We start from the raw sequence: 14,241 nt of genomic DNA, 5'->3' as shown, positions 1-14,241 counted from the left end.
GGGTCTTCATGTGGCGCTCTGCTTACAGTCATACTGATGGCTTATGACAGGTCATTGAGTCTCAAGAATGGGCTGATACTTCTGGAGTGTGCAGATGATTGCCATGGTTACCGGCCACCTCTGCAGTCTCAAGAGTGACTGGATTTTTAACCCTACACAAGTTTGGGATCGCTGTAATAGCACTGATCTGGAGAAAAAATACAAAAGTTATATCTCCTGGAAGAAGAGGAGGAAAAGGGAGTAAGTGTGTGTGTGTGTAGTGTGTGTGTGGTGTGTGTAGTGTGTGTGTGGTGTGTGTAGTGTGTGTGTGGTGTGTGTATGTATGTGTGTAGTGTCTGTGTGTAGTGTGTGTATGTATGTGTGTAGTGTCTGTGTGTAGTGTGTGTATGTATGTGTGTAGTGTCTGTGTGTAGTGTGTGTATGTATGTGTGTAGTGTCTGTGTATAGTGCTGCCGAGCTTCACATGATGGATTTCCGTGACTGTCATTTTACCTCACGCCCTCTCACCGCCGTCTCCGCTATCCCTCCCCTTTTCCCGCCTTTTTCTTCCTTAGTCTCCTCACTTGGTGACCACGCCCACACAGAAGGGGTGGAGCTTGAGACAAGGTGGCCGTGCCCTGCCAGGAGGCTCCTTCTGACGTCACGATCTTTCCCAGCATTCCCGAGCATTCACTGCCTTAGCAACCGAGGAGTGAGATCGAGGCGCGGCCGGGTGAGAGGTCAGCGGAGAGACACCGAGCCAGGCAGCGGGCGGCGGCTCGGAGTCACCGGGAGGAGCTCAGGCGGAGGTAAGAGCAGCGGGCGCGGAGCTGGTGACACTTGTGCGCGGCTCGGGGCTGTCAGGTAGGAGTCGGTGTCTCCTCCGGTCAGTGCGCGCTGTCTCCTCCGCTCGTCCTCGGCTGCCCCGTCTGGATGTCACCTGGTGGAGCCTCACAAGCTGTCACCGGATCACCTGCAGATCTCCAGGTTGTCGCTGGATCCCATAGAACGGAGGCGGTCCACTCTGGATCACTCGGATCCACTCCATTGTATGTCTGTCACTTACTGGATCCCAGTGGATCACCTGTGCTGCCAGTCCATCCACTCCTACCCCTGCCCATGCTAAATCTCTCCTCACCTGTAGGTCTCTGTTAATGGATCCTCTGTCATTTACCCCCCATGTATGACAGTGGATCCCATGAATTGATCCCTTTGTCTTTCATTTAGTGGATCCCAGGACACTAACCCCCCCCCCCTTGAATGTCCGGCTGTAGATCCCCCATATGTTTAGAGGATTCTGTAGATCACCTTGTATGTTATTGAGTTAGTGTATAGATCCTTGCATTTCTTGTAGCTCTCTCAGTGGATCCCAAATGTCTGTAGATTCCTCTGTTGTTTTAGATGACCCAATGTAACAGTAGATCCTATTGTATGTCAGCGGATCTCATTGAACTGCGAATATCCTAAAGTCTCTTAATGAATCTCTATAGACCTCTGATAATTTAGATATTTTATGGAAATGCAGATCTCCTTGTAGGTGTTTCTGTAGATCTCCTGTGTGGTGTATAGTGGATCCCTTGTATGTGTCTCATGCTGTGGGTCTCCGGAAACAAGATTCCCTCATGAATGTTGCTAATGGTGGATTCACTGTGTACTAATCTTGTAATGCCCGCTAGATCACTAGATTCTTCCTTGTCTGTCAGACGGTAGATCCAGAGCTGTCATTGTGATCTGTGGATCACTTTACGTCCCTGTAGCTTTGTGCCGTCATTTCTGACCATCATCGTCAGTCGCTCCGATGTTCGGGCCTCAGATCTTAATATTTCGCTTCTTTGGTGATCTCACTCCTGGTGATCTAGTGTGATGTCTGGCGAGGGGCAGAACCTACAGGAGATGCTTCAGTATAACTTTTGCTTATATATTTATTTCTGTACTGTGTATATGATCTAACTTGGGCTTTCAATAGGACGTCGCCTGAAGATCGGACGGTCACGTCTTTTAGTTGCTTCATGGCTTTTAAAGTGGTTAAAAAAAGTGAAAAAAAATCGTGAGCGTGTGCACAGTGAGCCGTCGTGACGTTGCTCTGTATATGGCCATTATTTTTGGCACCTTTTGTTGGTTATTCTTGTGGCTTGCAGGTGTAATCTCTCCTGAAAAATCTGTTGTGTGCACATAACCTGAGACTTGTCTGACCGAGGGTAAATCTAAGTATTGTCCTGCCAGTATGTGTCTCGGAAGCCTCCGCACGGGCGCCGCACTTGTGCCTGCTGGCGAGATGCGTCCATCACATGCAGTAATTGGGGTCAGTGCACGTTTTGTGACTGTCCAGCGCCTTCTCTGTGTAGTTTTGTACTACACTCTCATCAGTTATTCCGGACTCCAGCACAGTCCTCTCCAGTAGATGATTCCGGATCAATCCCTTGTCCTCAGTGTCTTCCTTTCTCCGCACTCGCCCGGCTCCTTTAAATTTCAGACTGTGACCTGTTCCCTCGATCTTACATAATCCTGTGTGGGAATCGTACCGCCACATCGAGTCTTATTGATCAAGCAGAGATTTAGGATTTTTTTTTTTTGGTTCCCGCTGCCATACAATCCCTGCCAAGTTCCTATTGGCACAGGTTGTGGGCGCAGCTTGCCATGTGTTTGCTTAATTATCTTTGTTTCCTTCGCCCTGTCTTGAAGTGAAGGTTGCCGCTTCCTTGGCGAGGCTCTAACCTTGAGTATTGTTATTGCAGACATGCGCTTTCCCTTCTGACGTCTTTCAGGGTGATGGATCCCAGTTTGCTTTTGTTACTTCTTTTCTCGTCCCTTTTAAGTTTGTTACTGGATGTTACTTTTTATTCTGTGTATTGCAGTTATACTTTCACTACACTGGGTACATACTATTTGTTTTCTTGCCTGTTAACCCTTTCTGCCATCTGTTATTGCCCCATTGCTTTATAAATCGTCATACTGTCAGAGCCTGCTGGGAGTTGTGGTCTTGCTGGAGGGCCGCTGGTTGGGCACCACTGCTGATCCATGGCCGATTTCACACATCTGTCATTCACGATCTGAGTGTGGACCGCAATGTCCCGACCGGCCAGGGGTCTCCTGACCTGAACTAAATACCTGTTGCTTTGGCATTTGGGTCCGGAGACCCTCGGGACGGTCTGGAGATCACGTCCTGTACTCGACTGTGAATGACAGATGAAGGAAAGCCGCCTAAACCTCTTCACACTCCTGCATTTGTGCACTGGATTTGGAGCTTTTCCTGACAAAACCATTCATTTTATTTTTGCTGAAAGGGATCAAAAGTGGTTCATTTAATACTTGTCTGCAAAAAAACAAACATGCAGTATGCAATTTTTTTTATTATTTTTTTACCAAAGCATCCATGTAGACGGTGGGCAGTGACGGGTACATTTCTATAAAGGCATATGCCCTATAGTGGCCAGAAATGCAATGAGCGGTTAGCTCAAGGCTCTGTTCATATCTGCATTCTTCCTGTTCCATTATAGGAAAAGATGTGCTGGACCCCAGCGGCTCCAGACAGACTCCGATGACTATAATGGGCTCCGTCTGCTTCCCATCATATTACAGCCTTTCTATCTTGTCCAGGACTGTTTGCCGAATCTATGGCAGAGACCAGGTCATACTGGGCACCTGCCGCCCAATTCTGCATCACATAGATGTCACAATTTCCAATATGCGAGGGGAGATGAATTCACATCTGTTCAGGCCCCTCTGCCGCCTTTTTTCTCTCTCTGCCTATAATTAATCCAGTTTTCAGAATCATTCATGTGAATTCTCCGGGATTTACAGCTGGATTAGTATGCGGCTGACGTGACTTCTGAAATCCACTCCGCACATATTAAACCAATTACGGATCGCTTTAATCAAACAGCTGTCAGAACAGATTTACTGTCAGATTCGAAGGTTTTGTTCCAAACCCAAAAATGGGTATAAAACTTGTCACTGAGAAGTGAAAGTAAACACCCTGATGGGCAGGAAGAGGTTAACAGATGTTGTGCCATGCATCGTTGGCACATTACATTTCATACATGTGATTATAAAGGCTGCACCATATAGTTGTGTGAGTGGGCTATTTATGAGGAGTTTTGCCTCCTTCGAAAGTGATGGCGTATAGCAAGGATAAGACCCCCACTGATCCTGAGATTGTAAGGACCACAGTTCTGTCCCCGGGTAGATCCCCTTGCTTTATGACAACAGGTGCAGGACACTGCTGATCCAGATGTACAGGAGCGCAGCTCTGCAGGCAGCAGAAATACAAAAGAGCTGCACCGCATTCATTCACCAATTTTCAGTCTCGCCCTCCCGCTCAATGACTGGACTTGGATGTCATATTCTAGCAATGTCACGTGAGCAGATGGGAGAATCAGAATTCCTGAAAAATAGTTCTCTGGAGCCCCGACCATTCACTTGAATGAAGCTGACTGAGTCTCTGCGGACTCTCTCCTCCATCCTGGCAGTATTCACCATCTTCAGACATTCACAAAACTGTGGTTTTCCTTGTTTAAAAACAAAAAGAACTCCGCTTCATTTAAGTCAATGGCTCCATCAGAAATCAGTTTTTTAGTTATTCCGACCTAAACACAAACAAACACAAACGTTGTGCTCAGCGTAGAGTACTGTGTGAACCTAGTCTAATAATACTAATAATATTATTAGTATTATTATTATTTCTATAGCACCAACATATTCCGCAGCACTTTACATTTCGGAGGGGATTTGTACAGCCAATAGACATTACAGCATAACAATAAACACAGATCAAAACCGATACCAAGAGGTGTGAGGGTCCTGCTCACAAGCTTACAATCTGTGATTGATCTTTGGGCTATAGTAAGGAACGTTGTACTCGCGTTGGTACTGTATGTTCTCCCTGTGTCCGTGTAGATTTCCTCCCAGGTTCTCCAGTTTCCTTCCACGCTCCAAAGACATCCTGATAGGGAATATAGATTGTGAGCCCCAATGGGGACAGTGATGTGTGTGAAGCGCTGCTGAATTAATGGCGCTGTATAAGTGAGTGCAATAACCCAAACAGATCAAGAGTGATATTAAATGGATGCAAGACTCTTAGCATAATGTGAACAAGACTTTGGTCATTGCGACTGCCTCTACAGGAAGTTGGGGGGGCGTGTCTAATCCCCTCTGTGGGAAGTGGGGGGGCATGTCTAATCCCCTCTGAGGGAAGTGGGGGGGAGTGTCTAATCCCCTCTGTGGGAAGTGGAGGGGGGGCATGTCTAATCCCCTCTGTGGGAAGTGGAGGGGGGCATGTCTAATCCCCTCTGCGGGAAGTGGAGGGGGGCATGTCTAATCCCCTCTGCGGGAAGTGGAGGGGGGCATGTCTAATCCCCTCTGCGGGAAGTGGAGGGGGGCATGTCTGATCCCCTCTGCGGGAAGTGGAGGGGGGCATGTCTGATCCCCTCTGCGGGAAGTGGAGGGGGGCATGTCTGATCCCCTCTGCGGGAAGTGGAGGGGGGCATGTCTGATCCCCTCTGCGGGAAGTGGAGGGGGGCATGTCTGATCCCCTCTGCGGGAAGTGGAGGGGGGCATGTCTGATCCCCTCTGCGGGAAGTGGAGGGGGGCATGTCTGATCCCCTCTGCGGGAAGTGGAGGGGGGCATGTCTGATCCCCTCTGCGGGAAGTGGAGGGGGGCATGTCTGATCCCCTCTGCGGGAAGTGGAGGGGGGCATGTCTGATCCCCTCTGCGGGAAGTGGAGGGGGGCATGTCTGATCCCCTCTGCGGGAAGTGGAGGGGGGCATGTCTGATCCCCTCTGCGGGAAGTGGAGGGGGGCATGTCTGATCCCCTCTGCGGGAAGTGGAGGGGGGCATGTCTGATCCCCTCTGCGGGAAGTGGAGGGGGGCATGTCTGATCCCCTCTGCGGGAAGTGGAGGGGGGCATGTCTGATCCCCTCTGCGGGAAGTGGAGGGGGGCATGTCTGATCCCCTCTGCGGGAAGTGGAGGGGGGCATGTCTGATCCCCTCTGCGGGAAGTGGAGGGGGGCATGTCTGATCCCCTCTGCGGGAAGTGGAGGGGGGCATGTCTGATCCCCTCTGCGGGAAGTGGAGGGGGGCATGTCTGATCCCCTCTGCGGGAAGTGGAGGGGGGCATGTCTGATCCCCTCTGCGGGAAGTGGAGGGGGGCATGTCTGATCCCCTCTGCGGGAAGTGGAGGGGGGCATGTCTGATCCCCTCTGCGGGAAGTGGAGGGGGGCATGTCTGATCCCCTCTGCGGGAAGTGGAGGGGGGCATGTCTGATCCCCTCTGCGGGAAGTGGAGGGGGGCATGTCTGATCCCCTCTGCGGGAAGTGGAGGGGGGCATGTCTGATCCCCTCTGCGGGAAGTGGAGGGGGGCATGTCTGATCCCCTCTGCGGGAAGTGGAGGGGGGCATGTCTGATCCCCTCTGCGGGAAGTGGAGGGGGGCATGTCTGATCCCCTCTGCGGGAAGTGGAGGGGGGCATGTCTGATCCCCTCTGCGGGAAGTGGAGGGGGGCATGTCTGATCCCCTCTGCGGGAAGTGGAGGGGGGCATGTCTGATCCCCTCTGCGGGAAGTGGAGGGGGGCATGTCTGATCCCCTCTGCGGGAAGTGGAGGGGGGCATGTCTGATCCCCTCTGCGGGAAGTGGAGGGGGGCATGTCTGATCCCCTCTGCGGGAAGTGGAGGGGGGCATGTCTGATCCCCTCTGCGGGAAGTGGAGGGGGGCATGTCTGATCCCCTCTGCGGGAAGTGGAGGGGGGCATGTCTGATCCCCTCTGCGGGAAGTGGAGGGGGGCATGTCTGATCCCCTCTGCGGGAAGTGGAGGGGGGCATGTCTGATCCCCTCTGCGGGAAGTGGAGGGGGGCATGTCTGATCCCCTCTGCGGGAAGTGGAGGGGGGCATGTCTGATCCCCTCTGCGGGAAGTGGAGGGGGGCATGTCTGATCCCCTCTGCGGGAAGTGGAGGGGGGCATGTCTGATCCCCTCTGCGGGAAGTGGAGGGGGGCATGTCTGATCCCCTCTGCGGGAAGTGGAGGGGGGCATGTCTGATCCCCTCTGCGGGAAGTGGAGGGGGGCATGTCTGATCCCCTCTGCGGGAAGTGGAGGGGGGCATGTCTGATCCCCTCTGCGGGAAGTGGAGGGGGGCATGTCTGATCCCCTCTGCGGGAAGTGGAGGGGGGCATGTCTGATCCCCTCTGCGGGAAGTGGAGGGGGGCATGTCTGATCCCCTCTGCGGGAAGTGGAGGGGGGCATGTCTGATCCCCTCTGCGGGAAGTGGAGGGGGGCATGTCTGATCCCCTCTGCGGGAAGTGGAGGGGGGCATGTCTGATCCCCTCTGCGGGAAGTGGAGGGGGGCATGTCTGATCCCCTCTGCGGGAAGTGGAGGGGGGCATGTCTGATCCCCTCTGCGGGAAGTGGAGGGGGGCATGTCTGATCCCCTCTGCGGGAAGTGGAGGGGGGCATGTCTGATCCCCTCTGCGGGAAGTGGAGGGGGGCATGTCTGATCCCCTCTGCGGGAAGTGGAGGGGGGCATGTCTGATCCCCTCTGCGGGAAGTGGAGGGGGGCATGTCTGATCCCCTCTGCGGGAAGTGGAGGGGGGCATGTCTGATCCCCTCTGCGGGAAGTGGAGGGGGGCATGTCTGATCCCCTCTGCGGGAAGTGGAGGGGGGCATGTCTGATCCCCTCTGCGGGAAGTGGAGGGGGGCATGTCTGATCCCCTCTGCGGGAAGTGGAGGGGGGCATGTCTGATCCCCTCTGCGGGAAGTGGAGGGGGGCATGTCTGATCCCCTCTGCGGGAAGTGGAGGGGGGCATGTCTGATCCCCTCTGCGGGAAGTGGAGGGGGGCATGTCTGATCCCCTCTGCGGGAAGTGGAGGGGGGCATGTCTGATCCCCTCTGCGGGAAGTGGAGGGGGGCATGTCTGATCCCCTCTGCGGGAAGTGGAGGGGGGCATGTCTGATCCCCTCTGCGGGAAGTGGAGGGGGGCATGTCTGATCCCCTCTGCGGGAAGTGGAGGGGGGCATGTCTGATCCCCTCTGCGGGAAGTGGAGGGGGGCATGTCTGATCCCCTCTGCGGGAAGTGGAGGGGGGCATGTCTGATCCCCTCTGCGGGAAGTGGAGGGGGGCATGTCTGATCCCCTCTGCGGGAAGTGGAGGGGGGCATGTCTGATCCCCTCTGCGGGAAGTGGAGGGGGGCATGTCTGATCCCCTCTGCGGGAAGTGGAGGGGGGCATGTCTGATCCCCTCTGCGGGAAGTGGAGGGGGGCATGTCTGATCCCCTCTGCGGGAAGTGGAGGGGGGCATGTCTGATCCCCTCTGCGGGAAGTGGAGGGGGGCATGTCTGATCCCCTCTGCGGGAAGTGGAGGGGGGCATGTCTGATCCCCTCTGCGGGAAGTGGAGGGGGGCATGTCTGATCCCCTCTGCGGGAAGTGGAGGGGGGCATGTCTGATCCCCTCTGCGGGAAGTGGAGGGGGGCATGTCTGATCCCCTCTGCGGGAAGTGGAGGGGGGCATGTCTGATCCCCTCTGCGGGAAGTGGAGGGGGGCATGTCTGATCCCCTCTGCGGGAAGTGGAGGGGGGCATGTCTGATCCCCTCTGCGGGAAGTGGAGGGGGGCATGTCTGATCCCCTCTGCGGGAAGTGGAGGGGGGCATGTCTGATCCCCTCTGCGGGAAGTGGAGGGGGGCATGTCTGATCCCCTCTGCGGGAAGTGGAGGGGGGCATGTCTGATCCCCTCTGCGGGAAGTGGAGGGGGGCATGTCTGATCCCCTCTGCGGGAAGTGGAGGGGGGCATGTCTGATCCCCTCTGCGGGAAGTGGAGGGGGGCATGTCTGATCCCCTCTGCGGGAAGTGGAGGGGGGCATGTCTGATCCCCTCTGCGGGAAGTGGAGGGGGGCATGTCTGATCCCCTCTGCGGGAAGTGGAGGGGGGCATGTCTGATCCCCTCTGCGGGAAGTGGAGGGGGGCATGTCTGATCCCCTCTGCGGGAAGTGGAGGGGGGCATGTCTGATCCCCTCTGCGGGAAGTGGAGGGGGGCATGTCTGATCCCCTCTGCGGGAAGTGGAGGGGGGCATGTCTGATCCCCTCTGCGGGAAGTGGAGGGGGGCATGTCTGATCCCCTCTGCGGGAAGTGGAGGGGGGCATGTCTGATCCCCTCTGCGGGAAGTGGAGGGGGGCATGTCTGATCCCCTCTGCGGGAAGTGGAGGGGGGCATGTCTGATCCCCTCTGCGGGAAGTGGAGGGGGGCATGTCTGATCCCCTCTGCGGGAAGTGGAGGGGGGCATGTCTGATCCCCTCTGCGGGAAGTGGAGGGGGGCATGTCTGATCCCCTCTGCGGGAAGTGGAGGGGGGCATGTCTGATCCCCTCTGCGGGAAGTGGAGGGGGGCATGTCTGATCCCCTCTGCGGGAAGTGGAGGGGGGCATGTCTGATCCCCTCTGCGGGAAGTGGAGGGGGGCATGTCTGATCCCCTCTGCGGGAAGTGGAGGGGGGCATGTCTGATCCCCTCTGCGGGAAGTGGAGGGGGGCATGTCTGATCCCCTCTGCGGGAAGTGGAGGGGGGCATGTCTGATCCCCTCTGCGGGAAGTGGAGGGGGGCATGTCTGATCCCCTCTGCGGGAAGTGGAGGGGGGCATGTCTGATCCCCTCTGCGGGAAGTGGAGGGGGGCATGTCTGATCCCCTCTGCGGGAAGTGGAGGGGGGCATGTCTGATCCCCTCTGCGGGAAGTGGAGGGGGGCATGTCTGATCCCCTCTGCGGGAAGTGGAGGGGGGCATGTCTGATCCCCTCTGCGGGAAGTGGAGGGGGGCATGTCTGATCCCCTCTGCGGGAAGTGGAGGGGGGCATGTCTGATCCCCTCTGCGGGAAGTGGAGGGGGGCATGTCTGATCCCCTCTGCGGGAAGTGGAGGGGGGCATGTCTGATCCCCTCTGCGGGAAGTGGAGGGGGGCATGTCTGATCCCCTCTGCGGGAAGTGGAGGGGGGCATGTCTGATCCCCTCTGCGGGAAGTGGAGGGGGGCATGTCTGATCCCCTCTGCGGGAAGTGGAGGGGGGCATGTCTGATCCCCTCTGCGGGAAGTGGAGGGGGGCATGTCTGATCCCCTCTGCGGGAAGTGGAGGGGGGCATGTCTGATCCCCTCTGCGGGAAGTGGAGGGGGGCATGTCTGATCCCCTCTGCGGGAAGTGGAGGGGGGCATGTCTGATCCCCTCTGCGGGAAGTGGAGGGGGGCATGTCTGATCCCCTCTGCGGGAAGTGGAGGGGGGCATGTCTGATCCCCTCTGCGGGAAGTGGAGGGGGGCATGTCTGATCCCCTCTGCGGGAAGTGGAGGGGGGCATGTCTGATCCCCTCTGCGGGAAGTGGAGGGGGGCATGTCTGATCCCCTCTGCGGGAAGTGGAGGGGGGCATGTCTGATCCCCTCTGCGGGAAGTGGAGGGGGGCATGTCTGATCCCCTCTGCGGGAAGTGGAGGGGGGCATGTCTGATCCCCTCTGCGGGAAGTGGAGGGGGGCATGTCTGATCCCCTCTGCGGGAAGTGGAGGGGGGCATGTCTGATCCCCTCTGCGGGAAGTGGAGGGGGGCATGTCTGATCCCCTCTGCGGGAAGTGGAGGGGGGCATGTCTGATCCCCTCTGCGGGAAGTGGAGGGGGGCATGTCTGATCCCCTCTGCGGGAAGTGGAGGGGGGCATGTCTGATCCCCTCTGCGGGAAGTGGAGGGGGGCATGTCCGATCCCCTCTGCGGGAAGTGGAGGGGGGCATGTCCGATCCCCTCTGCGGGAAGTGGAGGGGGGCATGTCCGATCCCCTCTGCGGGAAGTGGAGGGGGGCATGTCCGATCCCCTCTGCGGGAAGTGGAGGGGGGCATGTCCGATCCCCTCTGCGGGAAGTGGAGGGGGGCATGTCCGATCCCCTCTGCGGGAAGTGGAGGGGGGCATGTCCGATCCCCTCTGCGGGAAGTGGAGGGGGGCATGTCCGATCCCCTCTGCGGGAAGTGGAGGGGGGCATGTCCGATCCCCTCTGCGGGAAGTGGAGGGGGGCATGTCCGAACCCCTCTGCGGGAAGTGGGGGACTTGTCTGATCCCCCTCTGCGGGAAGTGGAGGGGGGGGGGTGTCTGATCCCCCTCTTTTGCAAGCCACTGTATGATTGGAGCATCTGCTTCCATCATTGATCTCCTGATATTCCACTGGTGTTATTGAAATGTTTGCAGGATTCGCATCTTGGAAGCTGCTCTGCAGACCCTGTGGCATTGGCTTCTGAGGCCACAGTGGTCCAGCACAATGTCCGGGTCTTCCGTATGATGTACTCACAGAAGAATCCAGATGTCACCAGGAGCTGATGATTTCAGCTGGTCAGATCCGCCGGTTTCTGCTTTCTTTGTCCCTTTCTCTTGTGTTTTTGGATTTTTACTATTCAGCTTGATTCTGATTGCACGCACCCTGCTTCCATGTTCAGCCTCCAGTGCCCTATATTATATCTGTACTTGGAAGTATCTGTGTAAGGCTGGAGGAAAACCGGCCCCACATCTGTCAGTGGCGCTGCCGTAAACTGCCCTCTGCACATTGTTTGCATGTAACCTGCAATATGGGCTGTTTTCATACTGTTGGCGCTTAGAGGGTTTGTCCAGGATCTGATCCACCTCTGTCCGTACGTTGTATGGTTACAATTCCAGATACATCCAATGGATATAAATTGCACTATTTCTGAAGGGGGGGAAAGCATTTTTTTCTAGTACTGAACTTTGTCTTGCAAATGCACATAATGGTAAACCTAACTATACCTAAATGAGTTATGATCTATTTAATTAGAAAACATGAGTCCATAGCTTATCATGGAGACTGTAATAGCCAGTGAATCTGATTAGCTTAGAGCTTACGAAGAGAATATTTGCTGGATGTGGATGCATGCACTAGCTTCTTTTTGGTAGTTGAGATCCTAAAGTTTTGTTTATTTTTTTTACAGATTTTCAAATTTTGCATTTAAAATCTGCCAAAATTCCACCATGTCTGACCTCACCCTAGGGCGGATTCACACATCCATGCATCGATGCACTTTCTGACCAGCAGGTACCGGATCTGAGCTCGTCAGCCTCATACACACGAGGGGGTCCGGTTTGGGTCTGGAGACCAGCAGCCAGATTGTGCACAGATGTGTGAATCCGGCTGGAGTATCTGGTGGGTGAGAGATGGCAGATGGCATCGGTAGGTATCGAGAACGTGGAGCCTTCACCATGGGTTCAGTTACTGTGATTGTGCATCTATTAAAGGGGGTGTCGTACAAGGACCACGCCTGCCATATGCCCGCTCTTTATCAGCGGCTTCCGTTCTGAGGGATAGAAGCAGTCCTTGTGGATGGCTGCCATATTTATACAACGGTGAGTTACCACCATCATTCTTCAGGTCTTTTGTTCACTCCTCTAGGTTTCCATAGTTGGGTGTTGTGGATCTGGGGGTCTGTGGCAGCTTGTCCTGTGTTGTGGATAGTCTGTACTCTGCTGTGTATCTGCAGTGAACACTGAATTAACTTTCTCTGTACTCGGTAGCGGATAAGAGGCTTTTACTACTGATGGTTAATGGCCGATACTCCCTCGATCTTAGAACAACACCCTGGAAGTTTTTCTTCTGTGTACTTTGGCAGCGCAAGTCGTTGTGATTGCTTCACGAAGCATTTCCTACACCCTCTTGTGGGTTTAGAGCTTCTGATGTGTCAGCGGTGACGTAACTTGTGTAAATGGACGGTTCTGGCTGTTTCTTTCGATAACTTTCACTTTTTAGAATGTTTTGATCCTCGTATAAGTAATGGCGTTCTTAGAGGGAAACGGTCACTTTGTAATAAATATAAAACATGGTCCTATAACCATAAAATAAAACTAGTGGTACAGAGTCTGCACCAGGAAACAGATCTGCTCATTCCTACCTCCATAATGAGAATAAGCAGAGGAGTGAGTGCAGCTCTGGGGTATAATACAGGATGTAACTCACGATCAGTAATGTAATGTATGTACACAGTGACTGCACCAGCAGAATAGTGAGTGCAGCTCTGGAGTATAATACAGGATATAACTCGGGATCAGTAATGTAATGTATGTACACACTGACTGCACCAGCAGAATAGTGAGTGCAGCTCTGGAGTATAACACAGGAGGTAACTCAGGATCAGTAATGTATGTACACAGTGACTGCACCAGCAGAATAGTGAGTGCAGCTCTGGGGTATAATACAGGATGTAACTCAGGATCAGTAATGTAATGTATGTACACAGTGACTGCACCAGCAGAATAGTGAGTGCAGCTCTGGAGTATAATACAGGATATAACTCGGGATCAGTAATGTATGTACACACTGACTGCACCAGCAGAATAGTGAGTGCAGCTCTGGAGTATAATACAGGAGGTAACTCAGGATCAGTAATGTAATGTATGTACACAGTGACTGCACCAGCAGAATAGTGAGTGCAGCTCTGGAGTATAATACAGGAGGTAACTCAGGATCAGTAATGTAATGTATGTACACAGTGACTGCACCAGCAGAATAGTGAGTGCAGCTCTGGAGTATAATACAGGAGGTAACTCAGGATCAGTAATGTAATGTATGTACACAGTGACTGCACCAGCAGAATAGTGAGTGCAGCTCTGGAGTATAATACAGGAGGTAACTCAGGATCAGTAATGTAATGTATGTACACAGTGACTGCACCAGCAGAATAGTGAGTGCAGCTCTGGAGTATAATACAGGAGGTAACTCAGGATCAGTAATGTAATGTATGTACACAGTGACTGCACCAGCAGAATAGTGAGTGCAGCTCTGGAGTATAATACAGGAGGTAACTCAGGATCAGTAATGTAATGTATGTACACAGTGACTGCACCAGCAGAATAGTGAGTGCAGCTCTGGAGTATAATACAGGAGGTAACTCAGGATCAGTAATGTAATGTATGTACACAGTGACTGCACCAGCAGAATAGTGAGTGCAGCTCTGGAGTATAATACAGGAGGTAACTCAGGATCAGTTAGGTAATGTATTGTATGTACACAGTGACTGCAGCAGCAGAATAGTGAGTGCAGCTCTGGAGTATAATACAGGATGTAACTCAGGATCAGTAATGTAATGTATGTGCACAGTGACTGCATCAGCAGAATAGTGAGTGCAGCTCTGGAGTATAATACAGGAGGTAACTCAGGATCAGTAACGTATGTACACAGTGACTGCACCAGCAGAATAGTGAGTGCAGCTCTGGGGTATAATACAGGAGGTAGCTCCGGATCAGTAAGGTAATGTCCAGCGTGTA

At 54.1% G+C, this 14,241-nt stretch overlaps 1 protein-coding gene across 2 annotated transcripts in view; it reads left to right on the top strand.

Annotated features, from left to right (window-relative positions):
* Nucleotides 1–651: 651 nt before the first annotated feature.
* The window catches only part of GNG12 (G protein subunit gamma 12), a 78,193-nt gene continuing 64,603 nt past the window's right edge, over nucleotides 652–14,241 (top strand). Inside the window, exon 1 of one of the 2 annotated variants that reach the window (XM_069738236.1) lies at nucleotides 652–788. The gene's annotated coding sequence lies outside the window, so the exon portion shown is untranslated. Of the gene's footprint in view, nucleotides 844–14,241 lie in introns of both variants that reach the window. The other variant, XM_069738237.1, reaches the window with a different exon arrangement.

Source organism: Ranitomeya imitator, chromosome 8 (genome assembly GCF_032444005.1).
Source record: "Ranitomeya imitator isolate aRanImi1 chromosome 8, aRanImi1.pri, whole genome shotgun sequence".
NCBI classification, from domain to species: domain Eukaryota; kingdom Metazoa; phylum Chordata; class Amphibia; order Anura; family Dendrobatidae; genus Ranitomeya; species Ranitomeya imitator.
This window is presented reverse-complemented; position numbering and strand designations above follow the sequence as displayed.